The following is a 24,889-nucleotide window of genomic DNA, read 5'->3' as shown; positions in this document are numbered from 1 at the left end:
ATTGGCCAAAGATTATAAATAATGACTTTTCACTAGGTACAAATCTTCTGTAATTAGAAAGGGAGTCAAATAATCTGTAATGAATGAACTGTATTTAATATATAAGTACTGAATATTGAACATAGATGCCTCTATACTGGTGTATAAATGCAAAAGAAAAAAAAACTATATTTATCTCCTTCCATGGGCAGAAATTTCATGTTCCAGAAAGGTAAAACACTCAACACAGACAAGTATCACCCCCCAACACAAAAAAAGAATAATTTTAATTAGCTGAAAACCAAAATGCCCTTAATAGAAAGATTTTAAATAGCAAAATGGTCATTATCCCATTACATTATGTGAGATTATTCCAGATAATATAGTTGACCAGCAACTATTTCTGTATCCTACTAAAAAATCTGAAATTTTTTGACCTTCAATTAAGTAAAAATCATATCATTGGTCAGTTCCATACCATGCAGCAGTGCTGATGTGGGATAATTTTACGTAGGAAATATAGTTCTATTGAATGCTTTTAATGGATTGAATCTGTTAATATAACAGTGGTTGATTAAAGAACCTATTTTAATATCTTAACTTTAAACAGACTACAATGCTTTATAACTCTAAATTGTTAGAATCCATTTTTAATTTCTTTAAAACTGATAAGCCTCCCTGCCCTTCCCTAATTTCAAATTTAATTAAATCCACAACACAACCACATTGAAGAGAAAGGCCAGTTTTATTTACATAACATAACAATAGTAATAACAATGAGTGAGATGCACTAAACCAACATCTGTCTTAACCACAAAATATTATTCTTGACCTCTTCAAAGAGCAGTTTTTTTTCCTACCCAGCCAGGAATAACATTCAATTTTGTATTAAAATAACTACTGCGACAAAACTCACAAATGAACAAATATATTTTTGGAAGTAAATCAGCACATCCAACATCACAATCATCACTACTATTTTTTTTTCATAAACTGAGTAATCTTCCATCTTAACCCACAACATCAGCCATGCTTAAATTTTACGTTTTTTAGATACTATAAAAATTACATTTTAAGCTCTTAGAATGGGCAGTGAGGAAATTAAGGTGCAGATTACAAAAGCCTGGGGCATCAAGAGGTGAAGGGGGCAAGATCAGAGAATGAAAGTGGTAGAATCAGGGTTTTCAAGCAGTTCTTTTCCTCCCAGGTTATATTCAGACCGGAGGCCTGCCTCGGGCAGAGTCAAAGGAGGAATTTGCCTAGAGCACCTAGTCTGGAGGGAGAGCCCCTCTACTTTATTAACCAAGCGCCTATTGTGGTTGCCTCGGTCTAACATCTACTCACAGCCTGAGAGCTTTGAGAGCCTTTGGATGATGGGTTCGCTGACCACAAAATCATTCTACATGCTTGCAGAGTTAAGCACATATATTAGTTATTTGAGAGTCAGAGTTACTGAATTTCTGAGAGGCCTCCCCCAAGTTGAAAGTCAATCCACAATGTCAGTTTAATATTAGATACTTAAAACTATGTTCTCCCAATAGTGAATTTTCTAATCAATTCCTAAGAGTACTTACTTGCCATTAATTCACTGTTTTCACTTTCCCACAGCAGTTCTCTTCCCATCATGCCCTTTACACACACACACACACACACACACACACACAGCCTTCTCAGAATAACACCTGACATCCTTTGTTTTAGATGGGTTCATCTTTTCAAAGACACTACAGTTCTATACTAGTAGTCACTCTTTCTACTTTAGTATTTTTTCTTTAACTCTAATTTCTCCTTGAAATAAGTTTGCATTTCCATAACCCTGAAAATTCTTCCTCTTTCAAACCACTGCTCCACTTTAATCACCGTCCTATTCTTTGACATTATTTTATAGCAAAAGACCCTCAAATAAGCAACTTACCTCCAGACCTCACTGCTCTCACTAGCCATCCCTTACTTCCTTAACTTCCTGTAATCTGATTTATGGACCCATCAATATCCTGACACTGCTCAATTAAATCATTTTTTCTAATGGGATTGAATTTCTTTCTTCTGATCCTCTTCAAATTCTCCACTACATTTTATACAGCTTATCTCATTTTTAGTTTCCATGATACCATCTGTGATTTTTTTCTCTATATCTCCCACCAACTGGGCTTTTTCTTTCTTCTACCCCTCAGTTTAGTGATTCTCTTCATTCTCTATCTGCTGATTTTCCTCTACACTTTCTTTTTTTTTTTTTTTTTTACATTCAACTGTTTTAATTATTTCCCCTATGCTAAACTTCTTATCTCCTGGACATCTTACATCTTATTTCCTACTTCCCCTCCTGTTCCATTCTCCAAAATTTATTATAGGCTCCTTAGTTATTAGTTATTTATTTTAAAAAAAAGACTGTTTATGCATCCACCTATATGTCAGACAGGCATTCTGATAGACACCGAAAATAGAGTAGTGGAAAAAATAAAAATAAAAATTACCTGTCCTCATGGAGTATGCATGTTTTTGAGGGAGGCGATAATAAACATGGTAACATATTAATATCATGGAAATGAATGTTAAAGGGAAAACATAAAACAAAGAAGGAATATGTGAAATATCAAGGGTGGACTTAAAATTCTAAATAGGCTGTCAGACTACAGGGACAAATTTAGAAGCTAAGATACCATTTAAAAAGTATTGCAATAATCCAAGAGAGAGATGATAGTGACATGGACCATATATAAGAAGAAACCAAGATTTATACCAAACTTTTTGATCCAAGTAACTGGAAAAATGTAGCTCCATTAGCTAATATAGAAAAGAATATCCTAGCTGCATAACACAAATTTTGTTGTTCTAAACATAAAAATGGTATATAAAACCATGAGAGGAGGGGAGCCTGTGTGGCTCAGTAGGTGAAGCCTCTGCCTTCCGCTCAGGTCGTGATCTCAGGGTCTCTGGAATTGAGCCCCTCATGAGGCTCTCTGCTCAGCCGAAAGCCTGCTTCCCCCCCCCCCCCCCGCCTGCCTCTCTGCCTACTTGTGATAAATAAATAAAATATCAATAATAAATAAATAAATAAAATCTTAAAAAAAGAGAGAGAGGAAAATTACATGGTCTCAGAAGTGAGTATAGGTAGAAAATTTTTAAAAAAGTGTAAGGTTTAGAATTTAGGAAAATAAGGAGGAACTGCCAAAAGTAACTGAGAAGGAGTGGTCAGAGACAGCAGAGAAATGATGGACCTTAAGGGAAAAAAAGCAATTCTAGGAGAGGGTATCAATTGCACTCAATGCAATGGGTAGTGCAAATATGAAAATTGGTAATTAAAATTACCAATATGAATGCCTTTCATGACCTTGACAAAAGGAATTCCAATGGACTATGAGAAAAAAACCTGACTGCAATAAATAGAAGAGAGAATGGTAAGAATCTTCCTCAAGAAATTTTGCTATAAAGGACAGAAAAACTTGGGAACATAGCTGTAGAACAAAGTGTTATCAAGTGAAGGTTTTTATGATGAGTGAATTAACAGCATGCTTATATGCAAATGAGATAGAAAAAATAATGTTACTGACTGTATGGAGAAATGCAAAACAGGCAAAAATGGATGGGATTTATGCATAGATGGAGACACAGACTGGGTAGAAACATGAATGAACACAGTTAACAGAAGAGACTATGGAATATAGGAATATAGGTATTATTAAGTGTGCTACACATCACTAGGAACTTATGGAAGTTTTCTTTTAAAATGTTTCAATTTTTTCAGTGACAGAGGAAACTGAGACACCAACTGGGAGCAAGGATCAAGAATGAGATACTAAGGGTTTGAAGAAATAGAAGAAATTATAAAAAAAATATCCAGGAGAATGGAAGGGAAGATGGATAAAAAAAATTATAGTAATCTCCCATTAAGAGAGTCCCTTAAGGGCGCTTGGGTGGCTCAGTGGGTTAAGCCGCTGCCTTCGGCTCAGGTCATGATCTCAGGGTCCTGGGATCGAGTCCCGCATCGGGCTCTCCGCTCAGCAGGGAGCCTGCTTCCTCCTCTCTCTCTCTCTCTCTGCCTGCCTCTCTGCCTACTTGTAATCTCTCTCTGTCAAATAAATAAATAAAATCTTTAAAAAAAAAAAAAAAGAGAGTCCCTTAAAGTTATTAATAATGAATTTAAAGTAAGACCAGTTATCAGAGCTGTGCATTTTCCTTTGTTTTTTTCTTTCCTTTAAAAAAAATTGTTTTATTTATTTGAGAGAGAGAAAGACTGAGAGAGAGAGTCCAGGTGGGCAAAGAGAAGGGCAGAGGGCAAAGGACAAGCAGACTCCCTGCCGAGCAGGGAGCCCAATGAGGGGTTCAATCCCAGAACCTCAGGACCATGACCCGAGATGAAGGCAGATGCTTAACTGACCGAGCCACCCAGGTGCCCATTCTTTTGTTTTTTTCAATTACAGGTGCAGGTGCATTGCAGAAAGAAAGTTTTACTATCCTTGAGTTACAGTTTCATCAGGAAATATGATGAAGCAAGAGAGGCAATGGAAGTGATGATGCATGTAAGGGAGTGATTATAATGGTTGAACACAAAATTTAAGGTGTGTAAGGAGGAAACAAAAGACTATTGGAAGATGAGAAGAATGAAGCTGGTTGGATTAATGCTAACTAGGTGTAGGTGGGGTTGAAGAATGCTATATTTGGGACAATAGGGTAGTGTCTCAAAAGATAGGAGTTGAGAATCAAGGAGACGGATATGTGAAATTGAGTTGATTGCAGGGTCATTGCGATTGAGAAAAAATGCCAAGGGAATGAGCATGGAAGTAAGGATGAAGTAAGGAGGAAAACACCTCACTTAGGGGGGAAAAAGGAACTAAGGAGTCATAGTGTTAGAAAGTTTATCTGTGTGGATATTGAAATCACTAAGAATTATAAAAGAAGACATGTTAGAGAGCATGACAGTGACCCAGGGTGGTGTAGAGATGGCCACTACAAAAAGTGACATTGGTATTTTCTAATAATAAAAATTGCAAAGTGATGATGATTAAGAAAGAAGGAGGGAAAGTAAGCTGTGAGCAGGAATGATTAACAAGGAAGACACATATCCCTTTGCAAACACATATTCATTCATTCAGTTGCTCAAAGACATTTTTTAGATATGTGGAGTGTTACAGGCACTATACTAAATGTTTACATTCAGTGTCTAATTTTGATTCATGAAATAACATTATAACATAAGAATTATTATCTGCATCTTTATAATGAGCAAGTTGAGGTTAAATAATTTACTTAAGATTATTCAGCTATCATTTACTCTCTCTTATGTTGTGTTTCTTTCACTCTAAAGTAATACCAATGCAAGTTTCTTAATATGGAGGGATGACTACTTTGGATGAGGCATTCAGAGAAGCTCTGCAGACCCATTCCCTAGGGAAAGAACTGATGAAAATTATACACATACAGAAAAAGCCTTAAATATCTGGATGCTGCCCCAGGGCTTACAACAAATCAAGAAATATTTCTTCTTCAAGAAAATTTACTGAAATGGTAAATTTGTAGATCTGGAAAACAACAAAAACAAAAAAATAATGAGAGTCTGCAGCTCTGAAGCCATGACCTGACCCCTTTCTGCTCCCTCTCAGCTAAGCATGACAGAAGATTTACCCTTTGTAGGTATAGCTAAGAATGTGGGAATCCCATTCCCCCATGCTCCTACTCAAGAGTTATGATTTCTTCTTGGAAGAGGTAGGCCACTAACATTTCCTACCCCCCCCCCCCAGCTCCATGTTACAGAAACTAAATTCCAGATGGCTGCATCTCTGAGTTCAAGGACTCCTTTTGTCCACCAAGCCCCCACTTGCAGGTCAGATACTATACCTCAGATATAGCAGACCAAGAATAAGCTCCTTATAACACTTTAGGTTGCTTGTAGGGAGGAGATTCCGCATAGGGAGAGGTGAGTCAGAAAGATAAGAGGCTACATATCCTCCTCCATACCCCACTTATGAAGCAGGGATGCCACTCTGAAGAAGTGGGGTACTCTCTCCATCCCTAGTTCTAGAGCAGTGGCCTGGAGATTTTCCTCAAGGGAAGCAGTAGGCCATGATGGAGACTGCCAAGGATCTCTCTTAAAGGAACTAAAGTTCAATTCTAAAGTTATTCTCAAAAATAATGGAGATTTTGGTCCTAAGCAGTAAAAGAAGCTAAGAACTCCATAAGACCAACAAACAAGATGTTACACCAGCTACTTTATAAAAGTGAACCAGGGTAAGAGAAAACGAGAAAGAATGCTCCTAGGATTAGAATATATCTCAAAGACTGGTCTCAAAACTGTCCCTGTAAAGGGGCTGAAATTTAGTTGGCCTTGGGGGGGGGCAATTATGTTCCAAAGTATTATAAAATACAGTAGCACAATTAGCTGGCAGTTAGTAGCCTAGCCCTGGGGTGATCAGAGAAAAGAAAGTCTAAGAGAGCCTAATAAAGCCAGTGTCATCTCAGGGTGACTGTGTACATGCTCAACTTTGTACCCACTGAAGACTGACATCAGTGACTCCACACTGTGGGGAAACAGACTTTACAAAAATAGTCCAGAAAAGTCAACAAACAAATGAGCAAGCAAGCAGCAATAATAAAAAGCCCTTAAGAGGTGACAGAGATAGTATCTCAAGTTACTACAGTGTATTACTGAAAATTAGGAGACATGCAAAGATATAGGGAAATGTGACCTATACATGTAAACAAAAGCAAGCAATAGAAACTAATTGTGAGAGGGCCTAGCTGTCAGACTTAACAAAGACTTCAAAGCTGTCCTTATAAATATGTTCAAAGAACTGAAGGAAATCACTCTTAAAGAAGTAAATGAAGGCATAATTACAAGGTTTCATCAGATAGAGAATATCAACAAAGAGTAAGAAACTTAAAAAGAACCAAATGGAAATTCTGGAGTTGACAAGATCACTGAAACAAAAAATTCTCTAAAGAGTCTCAACAGCAAAAAAAAAAAAAAAAAAAAAAAAAAGAAGAGAGAGAGAGACTCTCCATAGTAGATTTAAATAGGCAAAAGAATCAATTAGCTTGAAGATGCTACCTCAAAGGGTGTTACATTAAGTGAAATAAGTCATACAGAGAAAAACAAATACTTTGTGATCTAACTTATATGTGGACTCTGGGGGAATACAATAAGAATCTCATAGATACAGAGATTAATTGCTGTTTGCCAGAGGTGGGGGTTGGGAGTGGAAGAAATGGAAGAAGGTGGTCAAAAGGTACATAGTTCCAGTTATAAAGTAAATAAGTCCTGGAAATATATTGCACAGCATGGTAACTACAGCTAATACTGTATAATATATTTGAAAGTTGCTAAGAAAGTAGATCTTAAAAGTATAAGAAAAAAATTGTTAACTATGTATAGTGATATATGTTATTGTGGTGATCATTTCAAAATATATACATATATATGCACATATATAGAATCATTGGTATACACTTAAAAATAATGTATGTTAATTATCTCTCTCTTTTTTTAAGTAGCATGGCTGGGTTTAAGTGTTGATAACTGGTAAAATAACTAAGGTAAATAACAGAATAGAGAGCCCAGAAATAGACCCTCAACTCTATGGTCAACTGATCTTTGACAAAGCAGGAAAGAATGCCTAATGGTAAAAAGAAAGCCTCTTCAACAAATGGTGTTGGGAAAATTGGACAGCCACATGCAGAAAAATCAAATTACACCACACATGAAATTACACCACACACGAAAATAGACCCCAAATGGATGAAGGACCTCAATGTGAGAAAGGAATCCATCAAAATTCTTGAGGAGAACACAGGCAGCAACCTCTTTGACCTCAGCCGCAGCAAAGTCTTCCTAGGAACATCGCCAAAGGCAAAGGAAGCAAGGGCAAAAATGAACTATTGGGACTTCATCAAGATCAAAAGCTTTTGCACAGCAAAGGAAATGGTTAACAAAATCAAAAGACAACTGAAAGAATGGGAGAAGATATTTGCAAACAACATATCAGATAAAGGGCTAGTGTCCAAAATCTATAAAGAACTTAGCAAACTCAATACCCAAAGAACAAATAATCCAATCAAGAAATGCACAGAAGACATGAACAGACATTTCTGCAAAGAAGACATCCAGATGGCCAAAAGACACATGAAAAAGTGCTCCATATCACTCGGCATCAGGGAAATACAAATCAAAACAACAATGAAATATCACCTCACACCAGTCAGAATGGCTAAAATTAACAAGTCAGGAAATGACAGATGCTGGCGAGGATGCAGACAAAGGGGAACCCTCCTACACTGTGGTGGGAATGCAAGCTGGTACAACCACTCTGGAAAACAGCATGGAGGTTCCTCAAAATGTTGAAAATAGAACTACTCTATGACCCAGCAATTGTACTACTGGGTATTTACCCTAAAGATACAAACATAGTGATCCGAAGGGGCACGCATACCCAAATGTTTATAGCAGCAATGTCTACAATAGCTAAACTATGGAAAGACCATAGATGTCCATCAACAGATGAATGGACAAAGAAGATGTGTATATATACACAATGGAATACTATGCAGCCATCAAAAGAAATGAAATCTTGCCATTTGTGACAACATGGATGGAACTAGAGGGTATCAAGCTTAGCGAAATAAGCAGAGAAAGACAACTATCATATGATCTCCTTGATATTAGGAAGTGGAGATGCAACATGGGGGGTTAAGGGGGTAGAAGAAGAATAAATGAAACAAGCTGGGATTGGGAGGGAGACAAACCATAAGTGACTCTTAATCTCACAAAAAAAACCTGAGGGTTGCTAGGAGGAGGGGGGTTGGGAGAGGGGGGTGGGGTTATGGACATTGGGGACGGTATGGGCTATTGTGAGTGCTGTGAAGTGTGTAAACCTGGCGATTCACAGACCTGTACCCCTGGGGATAAAAACATGTTATATGTTTATTTAAAAAAAGAAAAGAAAAGAAAAGAAATATTAACTTACAGTTATCCAAGTATAACATACAGATGTCTTTTCATAATAAAAATAATAATAAAGGAAGAAAGATGTCAAACTAGTAAGCTTTCTACCTTAAAACACTAGAGAAAGCAGAACAAATTAAACCTAAAGCAAGCAGAAAGAAAGAAATAATAAAGATTAGAGTGTAAATTAATGGAATGGAGAATAGAAATGTAATAGAGAAGATCAATGAAATTAAAGTGTTTTTTTGAAAAGATCAACAAAATTGATAAACCTTTAATTGGACTGAATAGAAACATGGAAGAGGGGACAATACTACTGACCTTACAGAAATAAAAGGATTATAAAGTAATCTATGAACTATGAACAATTACATGCCAACAAAATATTAAGTCTAATGAAATAGAAAAATTCTTGAAAAGAAAGTATTGAAATTTACTCAAGAAGAAATAGAAAATCTGAAAGGCCTTTAACAGGTAAAGAAATTGAATAAATATATTGGGGATTCCCAAGACCACCCTAAGGATGAATGATTCACTAGGAGGACTTACAGGACTCGGTACATAATTATATTCATGGCTATGAGAACACCATGTCTGAGAGAATACTAAACACAATCAGCAAAGGGAAAATGTACATGTGGCAAAGCCCAAGGAAAACGAGGCGGAAGTTTCCAAGGGTCATCTCTCACTGAAGTCATGAGTGCATGCTTAATTCCCCCAACAAAAAGTTGTGACAACACGTGTGAAACGTTGATTAATGAAAGCTCACAAGAGACTCAGCATCCTAAAGCTGGTCATATAAACAGCTTCTGCCTAGTACATATTAATATTACAGACTCCCAGAAGGAAGAGCAGGTGTTCAGCATAAATCACATTGTTGGTGCAAATAGGTAAGACACAGTGAGCAAGTATTATCAACTCTGGGAATGATGGGAACCCACCCCAAATCCAAGTGCCCAGACACCAGCCAACTGTAAGTTAACTTTCTTCTGAACAATTAGAAATTTTCTAATTTTTGCACAATTAAAAAATTTAAAACTTTTCACAAAGCAAAGCCAAGGTCCATTTTCCCTCACTTATGAATTCTACCAAGCATTAAAAATAAATGAATGAATGAATGAATGAATGAATAAATAAATAAAGCCTTAATATCAAATTTTCACAAACCCTTCCAAAAAAGAAGAGGAAAGAACGTGTTCCAACTCATTATATAAGGCCAGTATTACTTTGCTACCAAAGCAAAATAAAATAAAATAAAATAAAATAAATCACAGTAACAGAAATCACCAACCAATTCTCTAGTAACTACATATACAAAAATTCTCCAAAGACCCTTACATTAAGTCTTATTATTTGCAGATGATATGTTCTATGAAGTCACTGGGAACCCTGAATTAGTGAATACTGAGCCATTGCTCATAAGAGAAATACAGGGTTAGGTTCTCAAGAGCCTCTGGTCATAACATTTTCATCAACTGATCAATAATAGCTTTGTTTTATGTGTGTTTCTGTTTAAAAGCACTTTATTTAATATATATTGCTGACTCATTAACATTGAACTCATGGCCAACAGCACTATAACTCATGCCTGAATAAAGATTATCTAACAAGCATTTTCTATGTAAGGCACATCACAGCCTTCTTACACTTAGATGCAGTAGACAGCTTTTTAGAACTAATGTTGGAAGTCATTTTAAACAGCAAATCAACAAATAGCATAAATACATGGAAAATATGACATTAAATAAACCACGAAAAGATACTTGTTTAAAGTATGAAAGATAGAAAAAGAAAGCAGAATATTGTTTTTTTCAACTTCAGCTTGAAATGTGTACCTTTGGGTAAGAATTTTTCACTGTTCTCTGCATATTCACAAATGGACCACAAAAATGTCACAAATATTGATTTGGGGATTATGAGTAGATAGTAGTGAGTAAGTGAATTCGCAAATATGGAAACTGCAAATAATGAGGATTGATTGTAATAGCAAATAGATTCTAGTGACATATAAAAAGGATTATATAACATGAGTAAGTGGGATTTATCTCAGGAATGCCAAGTTGGGTTACCACCTGAAAATCAATTAATATAATACACCATATCAATGGAAAATAGGACAAAAACCAGATAATCATCTCAATAGTTTCAGAAAAATCATTTGACAAAACCCAATATCTATTCATGATAAAAACATTCAACACACTGAAAATTGGAGGGAGTTTCCTCAACCTGATAAAAACATCTCTGAAAAGGTACTATTTCACTTAATGCTAAAATACCAAATTCTCCCTAAGGTCAGCAGCAAGAAAAGTATGTCCTCTCTCACTGCATTTATTCAACATTGCACTGAAGTTTCTAGCCAGGTCAATTAGGCAAGAAAATGAAATAAAAGGCATCCAGATTGGAAAAGAAAAATAAGATTACTCTTTTTACAGGTGACATGATCTTATACAAAGAAAATCGTAAGGAACCAGCTAAAAATATTATTAGGACTAATAAATGAATTCCATATATTTGGAGAGTTCACTTTATATACATATATATTATACATATATATGTAAAAATCAATACACTAGAAATGAACAAATTAAAAATAAAATTAAGAAAAACAATTCCATTTATTATGTCATCAAAATGAGGAATAAAACTTTTAAAACAAAGACAGAACATATACTCGGAAAGTACAAAACACTGTTGAAAGAAATTAAAGAAGATCTAAATAAACTCAGAGACATTCTGAGTTTCCGGATCAGAAACCTTAATATTGATAAAATGGCAATACTCCCCAAATTGTTTTACAGGTTCAATGTATTCCACCTAAAACCCCAGCAGGATTCTTTTTAGAAACGATCATGCTGTTCTTAAAATGCATATAAAAATTCTTGTCCAAAATAGGCAAAAGTCTTAAAATGGAAGAACAGAGTTGGAAGATATACTTCACAACTTCAACATGTACAACAAAGTTACAGTTATTGAGATGGTGTGGTACTAGAATGAGGGTAGACACAAAAATCAATGCAATAAAACTGAGAGTACAGAAATAAAGTCTCACATGATTAGTTTAGTTAATTTTAGACAAGGTACCAGGAAAATTCAGTTGTGAAAGAATAGTCTTTTTTGGCAAATGGTGTTGGGATAACTGAATATTCACATGCAAAATAATAAAGCTGGACCATTGCCTCTTACCAGGCAAATGGATCATAAACTTCAATGTAGAAGTTAAACTATACAATTCTTAGAAGAAAACATGAGTAATCTTCATGAATGTGGGCCAGGCAAAGCCTTCTTACATATGACTTTAAAGTAAAGAGAAGAGAAACAACAGATAAGATAGACTTCATCAAATTTAGAACATTTTGTGTTTCAAAGCATATAGCATCAAGAAAATAAAAGTCAACTCACAGAACAAGAGAACATTTTTTCATATATACATTTGATAAGGGATTTGTATCCAGAGAATGTAAAGAAATTTACAGCTCAGTAGTAAAAAGATACATAACACAACTTTAAAACGGGCAGAGGATCTGAATAGCTATTTCTCCAAAGAAGATATACAAATGACCAATAAACACAGTGAATGATAGTCATTCAACACCATTAGTCATTAGGAAAATATAGATGAAGACCACAATAAGGTATCACTTCACATAGAATTGGATGGCTAAAATAAAAAAGACATACTTTAACAAATTGGCAAGGGAATGAAAAATTGGAACCCTTGTACACTGCTGGTTAGAATGTATACTACTCATCCAACTTTGGAAATTAGGCTGGCAGTTCCTCAATCTGTTCCTCTATATAACCTATCGTTTCAACTATATAACCGTTATATAATTGTTCCTCTATATAACCTCTATATAACCTACCATATAACCTATCGTTTCAACTCATAGGTACATACCAAAAGAAATGAAAACATATGTCTATGCAAAAAACTTGTACACAAACATTCCTAAAAGCATTACTCACTTTAGGAAAAAAAAAAAAAAAAAGGAAACAACCCAAATGTCTATCAACTGATGAGTGGATAAATAAATATCATCTTCCTACAATGGGATATTATTTGGCAATAAATGGTCAAAATACTGATTCATGCTATAAGATGGATGAACATTAAAAATGGGCTAAATGAAGGAAATTAGTCATGAAAGACTACATAGTGTGATTTGTGTAAAACGCCCAAAATACACAAATCTATAAAGACAGAGAGGTCAGCAGTTGTCTCTAGCTGAGGTATGGGAGAGAAATGACAAGTTACTGGTAATGAGAACAGGTGTTTATTTAGGGGTGATGAAATGGTTTATAGTTGGTTTTGGTGATAGCTGTAAAAGTTTGTGAATATAAAAATCATTGAATTGTATACTTTAAATGTACTAGGTGTATGAGGTGTGAATTATGTCTTAAAATCAGCTGTTAACATCTGATATTAGAAACATCAGATTTTTTTTATATCCATCCCTGTCAAAGTCTGACAATACCTAGTGCTAGCACAGATCTCGGTGTCATTCCCTAGTGCACACTCTAATCAGTCTTACAGAGATTACCGTGAGTAATCTACTACAAAAACTATTTCCAGTTTTGATGAGCCATCTGTTGCAATATTAATTTTATTAAAATACTATTTTCATTAAATCACTCCCTTGCTCAATATCAATAAATCTCTAATCTCCACAGTCTGCCATTTAAGACCCATAATCAACTGGCCAGTGTTGCCCATCATGTTAGGCAGAAAAACAGCCTCTCAAAGATGTCAGTATCCTAATTCCCCAAATCTTTAAATATGTTACTTTACATGGGAAAAGAGACTGCACAGACATGATTAAATTAAAGTTCTTGCGATGGAGAGATTATTCAGGATTATCCAGTCTGGCCCAATGTAGTCACAAGTGTCCTATGTGAAAGAGGGAAGCAAGAGAGTCAGAGAAAAGATGGCACAAAGAGAGCAGGGGTCAGAGAGATGTGTGCCACAATCTAAGGAATGTGGGCAGCCTCTAGAAGCAAAAAAGGCAAGGAAACAGTTCTCCCCTAGAACCCCCAGAAGGAATGAGACCCTCTGACCCATTTTTTTTACTCTGACATTCAGAGTAGTATGATAATAAATTTTTACAGCTTTAAGCCACTACATATGTGGCAATCTGTTATAACTGATAGGAAATTAATACACCCATGCATCCATCTTATTATGTTGTTTTGTTTTGTTTTGTTTTGTTTCTCTTTTCCCATCTCTGACTTGAATAAACCTTCTCCACTTATCTGGAAATTCCTTTCTTTTCCTTACTGCCAACACAGGAAGGCCTGCCTTAATATGAATGCCCTTAAGAAATCTCTTTCCACTAACCCACCTCCATGGAATTTTAATTCTGACTAGAGGTTTCTTCAGAATGTACTTATGTAATCTACAAATGATGAAGACATGCATTACCTAAGGACAATCATTGATTTTAAGTTAGACAATGAAAGCACATGGCATATCATATGGGAAGAATGTAGTGTAGTATTAGTATGCTGATAGACCAGCTTTTCCCCCCAAAGCCCTGATTTATAGTGTTTACTGATTAAATGCTCCCAAGAGGACTGACTTCAATCATCATCTCATATACTTTAAATTACACAGTGTTATATGTCAATTATATCTCAATAAAGCCAGAAAAAAATAAAGACTGATTTCAAGCTACCAATGGTTTGACCACCAGATCACAAAATCCCTGAATATTTAATAATGTCTTTAGTGAGCTAGTTTATGTCTCTGTCTCAAACCCATCAGAGCCTTCTCTTATAAATGTGTCCTCAAGTACAGAAATAAGGCTATTTTTTGCTCTATGCCTAATGGAATTTAATAACTATTTCTGAATCTTTGATTTTGATCATTTACTAGGTGAGGACTCACTTACCAGTTGGGGGGTCTTTTCCCTACCATTAACTTGCATTGGTATTCATGAGAATCCCTTACAGTCCTGGAGAGGGGATTTCTTCCTACAGCCCGCTCACTATCACATCTTTTACACAGTTGTAGAAATGTTTTAGTCAATAAAGAAAATATTTAAAAATCATTAAGTTTAAATTTAAAAAAAAAAAGGGTAAAACTCTCAAACTCCCAGTGATCAGCTACATGAATAGAACTGGTTATTCATCATCAGTAGAGAGGCAATCAGGCATTCTGTAGCTATGCAGAGCCTTGGTACAACCCGCGGCAGGCTGCAGTTCTTTCCCAGGGTGCGCCTTCTTTATTATGTTCCCCCACTGATCTGATTCATGTTCATTTACTGGACAAATACTTCCAGACTCTCAAGAATGCTCAAAACAGGAAGCAGAGATATTTTTCAGGGCCACCTGGGCACACACTCTACTTTTCCATTCCCACTTAGCTGTCTAGTGCTTCACAATAATCACAAAATTAGTAGTTTAAGACAATGTCCATTTATCACTGTATAATTCTGTTGGTCTGAAGTTAAGCACAGTATATCTGAGCTTTCCCTTAAAATATCACAAGGCTAGAACCAGGGTGTTGGATAAACTGACTTATCATGAGGGAGGCCTGAAGAAAAATCCAGTTCCAAGATCATTCCTATTAATGTCAGAATTTAGTTCTTGCAATTATAGGACTAAGTTTCTGTCTTCTTGCTGGCTTCCAGTTGGTTGGGGCTGCTCTAGGATCCTAGACATCATCAAATTCCTTGCAACATGGCTTCTTCATCTTTAAGTCAGTAATGGAGTGTCAAATCGTTTTGCATCAAATCTCTAACTTCCTCTTCTGCAACCAATAGAGACCACTGTCAGCTTTTAAAGGACCTGTGATTAGCTAAGTCTCACACAGATAATCTCTTAAGGTCAACTGTGCCATTTAACACAAGCTCATCAGAGAAATAAAATTCATCATATTCACAGTCCTGGGGATTATTCAGGGCTCATATGCAGAAGAAAGGAAGACAGAAAATTTTGAACGTCATCCCCACCATAATCTTTCTGATGCTAACTTTAGTTTCAAGAACAGGAGGAATTGATATGGTAAATAAAAAGAGAAAAATGTAGATTATTGGCATAAATTCTTGTGGAATTTATGGGAAAATTAAGGGAAATTTATGGGAAAATTATGGGAATTTAGCTTCCCAAATCCAAGATCCTAATCTGGGCAAAAAGTGTTACCAGAAACTATGTGCTGCTTTTAGGGTCTCAGTGAACCATGGTAAGCCACTCTGGTAGTGAGATTTACACAAGGTAGCCACATCAATTTTTATAAAATTTCATTTATATAGATAATTAAATCGGGATCTTAATTTACCTCAGGACAGGAGGAGCTTTCTGGTCTAGAACACCAGAATCATTACTTCAGTTGGGGTCAGAAGTGAGATGAAATACCCTCCAAAGACAGAAGTAGATGCTTCTTATTTTCATGAGGCTTGTAGTCTAGTAAGAAACATTCATACGGAAATAGCTGATAAACTGAAATTGTGTTGACTATGCCTTAAGCAAAGGGAGAAATTTATGCAAGTGCCCAAGAAAGAAAAAGGGTATAGAGTACTGGAGGGCCTTCCAGTGTCCTAAAATAAATGGAAGGTGAAAGAAGAATGGAAGTAGCAATTAAGAGGAATGAAAACAGCTGAGGTTGGAGAAGCAGGTTAAGTGAAAGTTCATGAAGACCCAAATATACCACATAAAGGTAATTGAGCTTAAAAGTAATTGGGAGCCCAGCAATTCCATGGATAGGAATTTATTCTAAGGAGATAATAAATCAGTAAAGATTCATGGATGAGGATATTTACTACAGCACAATATAAAAGCCATCCATGTTCCCTCCTCCGTAGAAATAAACTCAGTGTTCATCAAAAGGGGATTGATAAAAAATAATTGATGGCGTTGGCCAATTATTTATTATTATGTCAATTATTCCATTTCATTGACATACAGTAACACTGTATTAAGAATAGAATATGAAGGAGTAAGAGAAGTAACATAGTATTCATAATGCACTAGTAGTGAGATCAACTCTTACCAAGTATCCTTACATCCAATCCTCTCAACAATCCAATGAGATTAAAAACTGCTATTGTTCCTATTTTATAAAAGAGGAAATTGAAGCACAAGTGGGTAGATAACCTGCTTAAGTCCACACATTTATTTAGAAGCAGAGCCAGGATTAAAATCCATGCAGAGGCAGAATAAACCAATCTATGCTTCTAACTTGAATTCTGAAAAACAGAATACAAGAGGAAAAAGGAGATAAGGAGCAGAAGAGGACAAGGGAAAGGAGGAAGAGAAACAGGGAGGGAGAAAGAAAAAAACAGCGAACGAACAACAACACTAGAAAATCTTAAGAGTAGTTATCTCTGAGTTGTAAGATTTTCGGTAATTTTTTTCCTTCTTTCTACTTCTCTGATTTTGGATTTTACAGAGAGCAATTTGATTTTTTTTTAATTAACAGACTTTTTCAAAAGATCAGTTTTTGTTTTACAGATAAGCTGGGCAAAAACTACAGAATTCCACTATATCTCTCTCTTCCCTCACATGTTTATCTCTATTATGAAAACCTTGCGTTAGTGTGGTACATTTCTTATAATTGATGAGCCAATATTGACACACTATTATTAACTAAATTCTGGAGTTTACATTAATGTTCACTCTTTGTGTTGTACATTCTGTGGGTTTTGACAAATGAATAATGTCATGTATCATCATACATTAGCACACAGAATAATTTCTCTGCCCTAAAAATTCAAAATAAATCCTGAAAGGCAAATAATCATCACATATATAAAGGATTTAGGGTAAGTGCAAGAGACAACTTTAGTCCAATATCCCTTAATCTAGTCATTTCTCTCATACAGGGATATGCTCTCCTTTTGCAAAGGAAGGTCCTATATAAGTTGTTTCTCTCTCAGCCTTGTTCTTATAGACTCAAGCTCTGGCTTTACTTCTATGATATCATTTGTCTTACTTCTAAGTTGCATGGTATTGTCTGTCTATGGAAAACTGGTTAACTGTAAGTTCAGAGAGTTGTATTCTTTTATGATGGGCAAATCAAGCACAAGAAGAGCAAAGCCCTACAATGCCCCAAATCCCCTTCATATTAATGCCCTTCCAAGTCCTTCCTATGGGTCTTAGGAAAGAATTAAAACTCAGTGAAAGTATCATCTGTCACCACAGTGTTAGGTTTCTGTACTTCTTGTTCAGTTTATCCATAAGCCTAAGACTGCTCTTTTATTTAAGGATATAGAACTGGAGTTACATTTTGATTCATGGCTAAAAGGAGCAACATGTGTCAAAAACACTGAGGTGTTTCTTTATATTTTTCTGATTTATTAGATAGTTTTAGGAAAGGAAGAAATACAATCTCTTCTACTTATAGTTAAATAGCTTACATTTTTAGTTCCTCATATTTGGGTACTATTTCTATAATGTTCTTATTTATGACAATGTCTTCATACAAAGCATTAGAATATTTATCAGAATTTTACCTTTAGAAAATGTTGATTTTCTACTCTTCATTGATTATCAGTGAGATTTAATTTTTCTTCTACACCCTTAGAACAAGTTACCACAATTTTAGCTTTTATGAACTAGAATTTGATATATACTTAGCTATTTATTTTTGTATCAGTTTTGGCTTCATCCCTGGGAATTGTTTTCTCTTTTTATATTGTGGATGATTTAGGACAGTCAAGCAAATTAACTAAAGTAATTGTGGAAGTGGGTCAAATAGAGACTAATACATGATTGTGAACATTAAGGGGAGGAGCAAAGAATAAATCTATATTAACAAGAAACACATAACAAATTCAGGCAGATTATCCAAGTAAACAGTAAATGCCATTGAAGTAAATTTCTCACTATAGGTAGTGAAAGATGGAAGGATTCAATATATTGAAGGTATGTTAAGTTTTATAAAATTAGTATACTTTCAATGTACACTGCAACTCAAATGGAAAACATAATAATAGGGTGAGTGCCTAATTAATTAAACAAGAACAAAAACATATCATCGCTTAGAAAAGTTATAATAATACCTTAAGAGTTTTTTTATAAGAATTTTTTAACCCAATAGATGTAAACTTCACTGATGGATCATGTAGTAGCGGTAATATATTGGCCAGTGGAGAACGTGTCTAAAAGGAGAAGTGAGTAAATTCATTGAGGCTTTTATAAAAAGAAAAACAGAAAAAAAAAAAAAAGGAGCAGGTAAAGGGTACATCTGACCCAGAAAAAGACCATCTTGAGTATGGACTTTTGAAAGCAACCATTGGCCAATTTTTGCCCCTATTCAGCTGCTTCTGAATGATTCTCAGACCTATAGTTAAGTTCATAATTATGTTCTAAACTAGAGGCTTTTCTACCCAACTGTGTACGGTACAGTTCTACTCAGATCCCTAATGGGATTTCAGATTCAATGGGATCCAAACTAACCTTTTTAATCTCTTCTTTCCCTACTTTGATTCAGACTGTCTTCTAGTTCTGCATTCTCTTTTTGGAATGTTAGACAGCATTTTGCCATTTGCATGAGCTGGAAACATAGAGGTCATCTTGCATTCCTCTTTTTCCTCCCTATCCGCCTCATCGTGAAATCATGACAATGCTACTTTTATTACATTTCACCGGTGTGCCCGGTCTTCATATCCTGTCAGCTGCCTCCTTCTAGCTCAGCTACCTGCTCTCCTCTGCACAGATCCTCGCTTCATTCTGTATATCCTCCTTTGTTCTATTTCCCTACAGATAATCTTTCATGCACCTTTTCAAAACCCTTTAATGATTCCTTCTATAGTTTGATAAAGACCACATCCCTTTGAACAGAAAGCTACTTGTAATTGCCTCCACCATCTTACCTGTCCAAGACTCTCCTGAAACCCTACGCGCAGGTGGAGGGAATTATTTGCCTTTTGTGGAGCATACGACGTTTGGTAATGCTTTTGAGATTTTGTGAAAGTCATTTTCCTTTTCCAGAAGATCCTTTCACTTCTTTTCCATCTGATGAACTAGATGTTAAACAGGTCTCAGACACTATTCCAGTTTGAGCTGATCTTTACACATGTGCAAAGAATAAGCACTGACCGTGCTGGATTGTAATTGCTTGTTCTCTATGCACTACACGAGGGCAGAGACCATTCTTCTCCTCCCCTGTCCCCAGGAACCCTTGCTACCACAGAGGTTCTACAATGAGCAAGGATTTAGTAATTATTTATTGAGAGAATAAAATGTTTGCAACAGCCAAATTCTGAAGGACTTTGAAGAAAACAAAAAGGAGTTTACTCTATAGACATAGCTCTGAAGCTAGGAAGGATATAATTTGGTCTATGTGTTAGAGAGAAAACTTGGGTAGAATAATGAATGGGCTAAAGATGGGATATACTTGTAGGATTGGCAGAAATGTCTGGAGACACTACTATGGATTTATTGGGATATTAGGTTGAAGAATGGGAGTATGATTCATGCAGTGTTGTATGTTAGTGCTGAATTACACATTCCGAATATATAGTAGAAAAAAAAATAAGAACTCTTAATCTGCTTCATATCCATGACATATCCTACCCAGTACTGCAATTCTGATAACAGATATTAGTCAGAAAAGCACGATTGCCACACTTTATAGTAATTAAGCAGACAAAGGGCTTATGCATTTATTCCAAAAATACTTCTAACTTCTTATAATAGCATAATGTGGCTGGATCAATCATAAATTTATAGAAATCAAGTTGTACTTATTTATATTTAAGCTCATGGAACACTATTTTCCATAGTTTGACACATGTTATTCTAGGATTTGGTGAAACTGTCCATGAAGATAAAGAATCAATATTAGAAAATATATTTTTTTCTAAATTAGTAAAAGAAGATCACCAAATTTTCAACAACAAATTATCATACTAATGCCTAGAATTTCTGCCATAATTTTTTAACTTCACCTAAAGTTTTCTTAGATATGAATTATAAGATTTAATCTAAGATATTTTGTAAAGATTTAATCTAAACAAATTTCAGATAATTTCATGATGTTTTCCAGCATTTTATAACATAACCAAATTAAAAGACCATCCTCTGCTATTTTACAAAATTAAAACTTCCAAAATAGTACGGCTCAGGTAGGGCACATTCTTCCATTAGAAAATGGATGAAAATAAAGTAAAAGTTAAGCAGAGTCAATAAAAATTTTACTGCTTCATAATATCCAAGTTTTTTGTCAGAACATCTTTAAAATCTGTAAGATTTTATTTATAAATAAAAGCCAGCTATAATTACATATATTTCATTTATTTTATACATTTAATATAAAGGAATGAAAGACTTTCATAAAATTCTAAACTTTAATATGGAATTACTATTATCATCATTATCCTCATTTATGAGAAAAATAGATTGTGGTGAGGAAAGAAAGGTTAAGATAACACATTAAAGGTAAAAAAGAAATAATTCTCCTAAATTACATAACCTATAAGTAAATATACTAGAAATAGGGTAACTGCATTTCAAGGGGTCAGCACTGAATCTATTTTATTCCATGAAGGGTTGTTTATGACAATCAATATTGCCACTCATTTTTGATGATCTTTTGTGTCCTCTGTACCTCACATTAAATGCATCAACATGTTTGATTTTTAATTTAGCCTTGTTAAAGTAATTTAGTTCAACCTTCACTGAGGAAATGCTGTTATTTGCAATGACAGTGAATGCTATTTGGCCTCTAAGGGCAAATGGGACTGTCAGCCACATTGTCAAGTTTTGAGTTGACACAGTCAAGGAGCTAGTGAAGAGGGAGAATGGTGGGTTCCAGCTTTTAACAACATTGGGTGGTGGGATGCTATAGATACACATTGCTTTTTAGTTTGTTGCTGCTGTTCTTCATTTTTCTATTCATTATCTATTTTTGATCCTGTGAAAGTTTCCACACTTCTCTTCACCACTTCGGGTGAAAACCTCAGTCATTTTTGACTCTTCTGTCTTCCATAGCACTCATTCCAAATCATGCTAATCCACATTTCAGGTCTAATCCAAATGCCTTCATCCTTATTCAAACTTTTGTCACTTCACAATTGTGTAGTGTTCCACAGCATCATAATCTATCCCTCACCTTTATTTTCTGTGTGAGTCATGCCACCAAATAGATTAACACTATATTAATCTTTTTAAAAGTCTCATTTCCGGGACGCCTGGGTGGCTCAGTTGGTTGGACGACTGCCTTCGGCTCAGGTCATGATCCTGGATTCCTGGGATCGAGTCCTGCATCAGGCTCCCAGCTCCATGGGGAGTCTGCTTCTCTCTCTGACCTTCTCCTTGCTCATGCTCTCTCTCACTGTCTCTCTCTCAAATAAATAAATAAAATATTAAAAAAAAAGTCTCATTTCCAATCATGTCTCACCCAGATCTTTAGTGTCTTACATGATCTACAAACTAATGCCTAAAATTCTTTGCCTGCTTTTCTCCTATTATTGTGGCACAAGCCCCATGAGCAGCAAAGTCTCCCACAATACCCTGAAAGAGGCTTGCAGGAAGTTTTTGCAGATGGAGGAGCTGCAGATCAGTTTGAAGAACTATGACCCTCAGAAGGGCAAATGTTTCTCGGGCACCATCAGGTTTAAGTCCACTTCTCACCTCAAGTTCTCCTTATGTATTTTGGGGGACCAGCAGCACTATGATGAGGTCAAGGCTGTGGATATGCCCCACATGGACATTGAGGCACTAAAGAAACTCAACAAGAATAAAAATATTAGTCAAGAAGCTGGCCAAGAAATATGATACCTTTTTGGCTTCAGAATCCCTGGTCAAGCAGATACCATGAATCCTGGGCCCAGGCCTGAAGAAGGCTGGCAAGTTCCCTTCCTTGCTGATGCTCAATGAGAAAATGGTGGCAAAATGGATAAAGTCCATGATCAAATCACAGATGAAGAAGGTGCTGTGCCTGGTGGTGGCCACTGGCCACGTGAAGGTAACAGATGATAAGCTTGTGTACAACATCCATGTAGCTATCAGTCTCCTGGTGTCACTGCTCCAGAAGAACTGGCAGAACATCAAGAACACCATGGGTAATCTCCAGAGCCTATATATTAAGGCATAGTTTAACAAACCCTAGTTCTACCAAAAAAAAAAAAAAAGAATTTGCCAAATATTTGTTTTTCATAATTCGTTCAAGCTTTTTAGTCTTCCTTCATTTTTGTACCTTTAGTCACATGGAATTTATTGATTATATCACTAACTTCCATTGGTTATTGATAATATATGATCCCTAGAAAAAGTAATTCCCTATGCTAGAAAAATCAAACCATATTTCTTTTTTTTTAATTTTTTCAGTTTATTTTTTTCAGAAAAACAGTATTCATTATTTTTTCACCACACCCAGTGCTCCATGCAATCCGTGCCCTCTATAATACCCACCACCTGGTACCCCAACCTCCCACACCCCCGCCACTTCAAACCCCTCAGATTGTTTTTCAGAGTCCATAGTCTCTCATGATTCACCTCCCCTTCCAATTTACCCCAACTCCCTTCTCCTCTCTAACACCCCTTGTCCTACATGATATTTGTTATGCTCCACAAATAAGTGAAACCATATGATAATTGACTCTCTCTGCTTGACTTATTTCACTCAGCATTATCTCTTCCAGTCCCATCGATGTAAACTCAAAATGGATAAAAGATCTCAACATGAGACAGGAATCCATCAGAATCCTAGAGGAGAACATAGGCAGTAATCTCTTCGATATCAGCCACAGCAACTTCTTTCAAGATATGTCTCCAAAGGCAAAGGAAACAAAAGCGAAAATAAACTTTTGGGACTTCATCAAAATCAAAAGCTTCTGCACAGCAAAGGAAACAGTCAAAAAAACAAAGAGGCAACCCACGGAATGGGAGAAGATATTTGCAAATGACAGTATAGACAAAAGGTTGATATCCAGGATCTATAATGAACTCCTCAAACTCAACACACACGAAACAGGCAAACATATCAAAAAATGGGAAGAAGATATAAACAGACATTTCTCCAATCAAGATATACAAATGGCTATCAGACACATGAAAAAATGTTCATAATCATTAGCCCTCAGGGAGATTCAAATTAAAACCACCTTGAGATATCACCTTACACCAGTTAGAATGGCCAAAATTAACAAAACAGGAAACAGCATGTGTTGGAGAAGATGTGGAGAAAGGGGAACCCTCTTCCACTGTTGGTGGGAATGCAAGTTGGCGCAGCCTCTTTGGAGAACAGTGTGGATATTCCTCAAGAAATTAAAAATAGAGCTTCCCTATGACCCTGCAATTGCACTACTGGGTATTTACCCCAAAGATACAGATGTGGTGAGAAGAAGGGCCATCTGTACCCCAATGTTTATAGCAGCAATGGCCACGGTCTCCAAACTATGGAAAGAACCAAGATGCCCTTCAACGGACGAATGGATAAGGAAGATGTAGTCCATATACACTATGGAGTATTATGCCTCCATCAGAAAGGATGAATACTCGACCCATATTTCTAATAAGTAAAAGAATGTGTGTGTGTGTGTGTGTGTGTGTGTATTGTTCTATAAAGGTAATTTAAAAATTTAGACCGTTTTAGGAATTTCTAAGTATTGTGAAACTTTGGAAAAGTAGGGCATTATTTATTTAGTTGTTCATTGCCTGTCTATTGCTCCTCATTCCACTAACATATAGATTCCACAAGAGCAAATATCCTGGCTCTCTTGTTTACCACTGTATCCTTAATCTGTAGAATAGAGCACAGAGTCTAGTAAACATTCAATAAATATCTGTTGAATAAAAAAATGTATCCCCAGTATTTGGTAGAGTGGATGGTGTTTAGTAAGCAATCAAGAAATATTGATTAAATAGAAAAAATGCTAAATGGCAAACATTAAGGAACAGTATATTAGGGTCAATGTTAGGAATATGTGTGAATATTTTCAACATCCTTTTAAGGACCCCTTAGTGTGATTACCATAAATTTTGGAGTTAATATTTGAATTAAGGTTCTGTTTCTTAGGGAAACAAATGCTT

At 35.7% G+C, this 24,889-nt stretch overlaps 1 pseudogene across 1 annotated transcript; it reads left to right on the top strand.

Annotated features, from left to right (window-relative positions):
- The first annotated feature begins 22,342 nt into the window (after positions 1-22,342).
- LOC309858715 (large ribosomal subunit protein uL1 pseudogene) lies at positions 22,343-22,952 on the top strand (annotated as a pseudogene). Its single transcript has one exon. The product of its transcript is annotated as a large ribosomal subunit protein uL1 pseudogene (transcript).
- The last annotated feature ends 1,937 nt before the right edge of the window (positions 22,953-24,889 follow it).

Source organism: Mustela nivalis, assembly GCF_964662115.1.
Source record: "Mustela nivalis genome assembly, chromosome: 2".
Classification (NCBI taxonomy): Eukaryota; Metazoa; Chordata; class Mammalia; order Carnivora; family Mustelidae; genus Mustela; species Mustela nivalis.
Note: the sequence above shows the minus strand (reverse complement) of the source record. Positions and strands in the feature narration are given on the sequence as shown.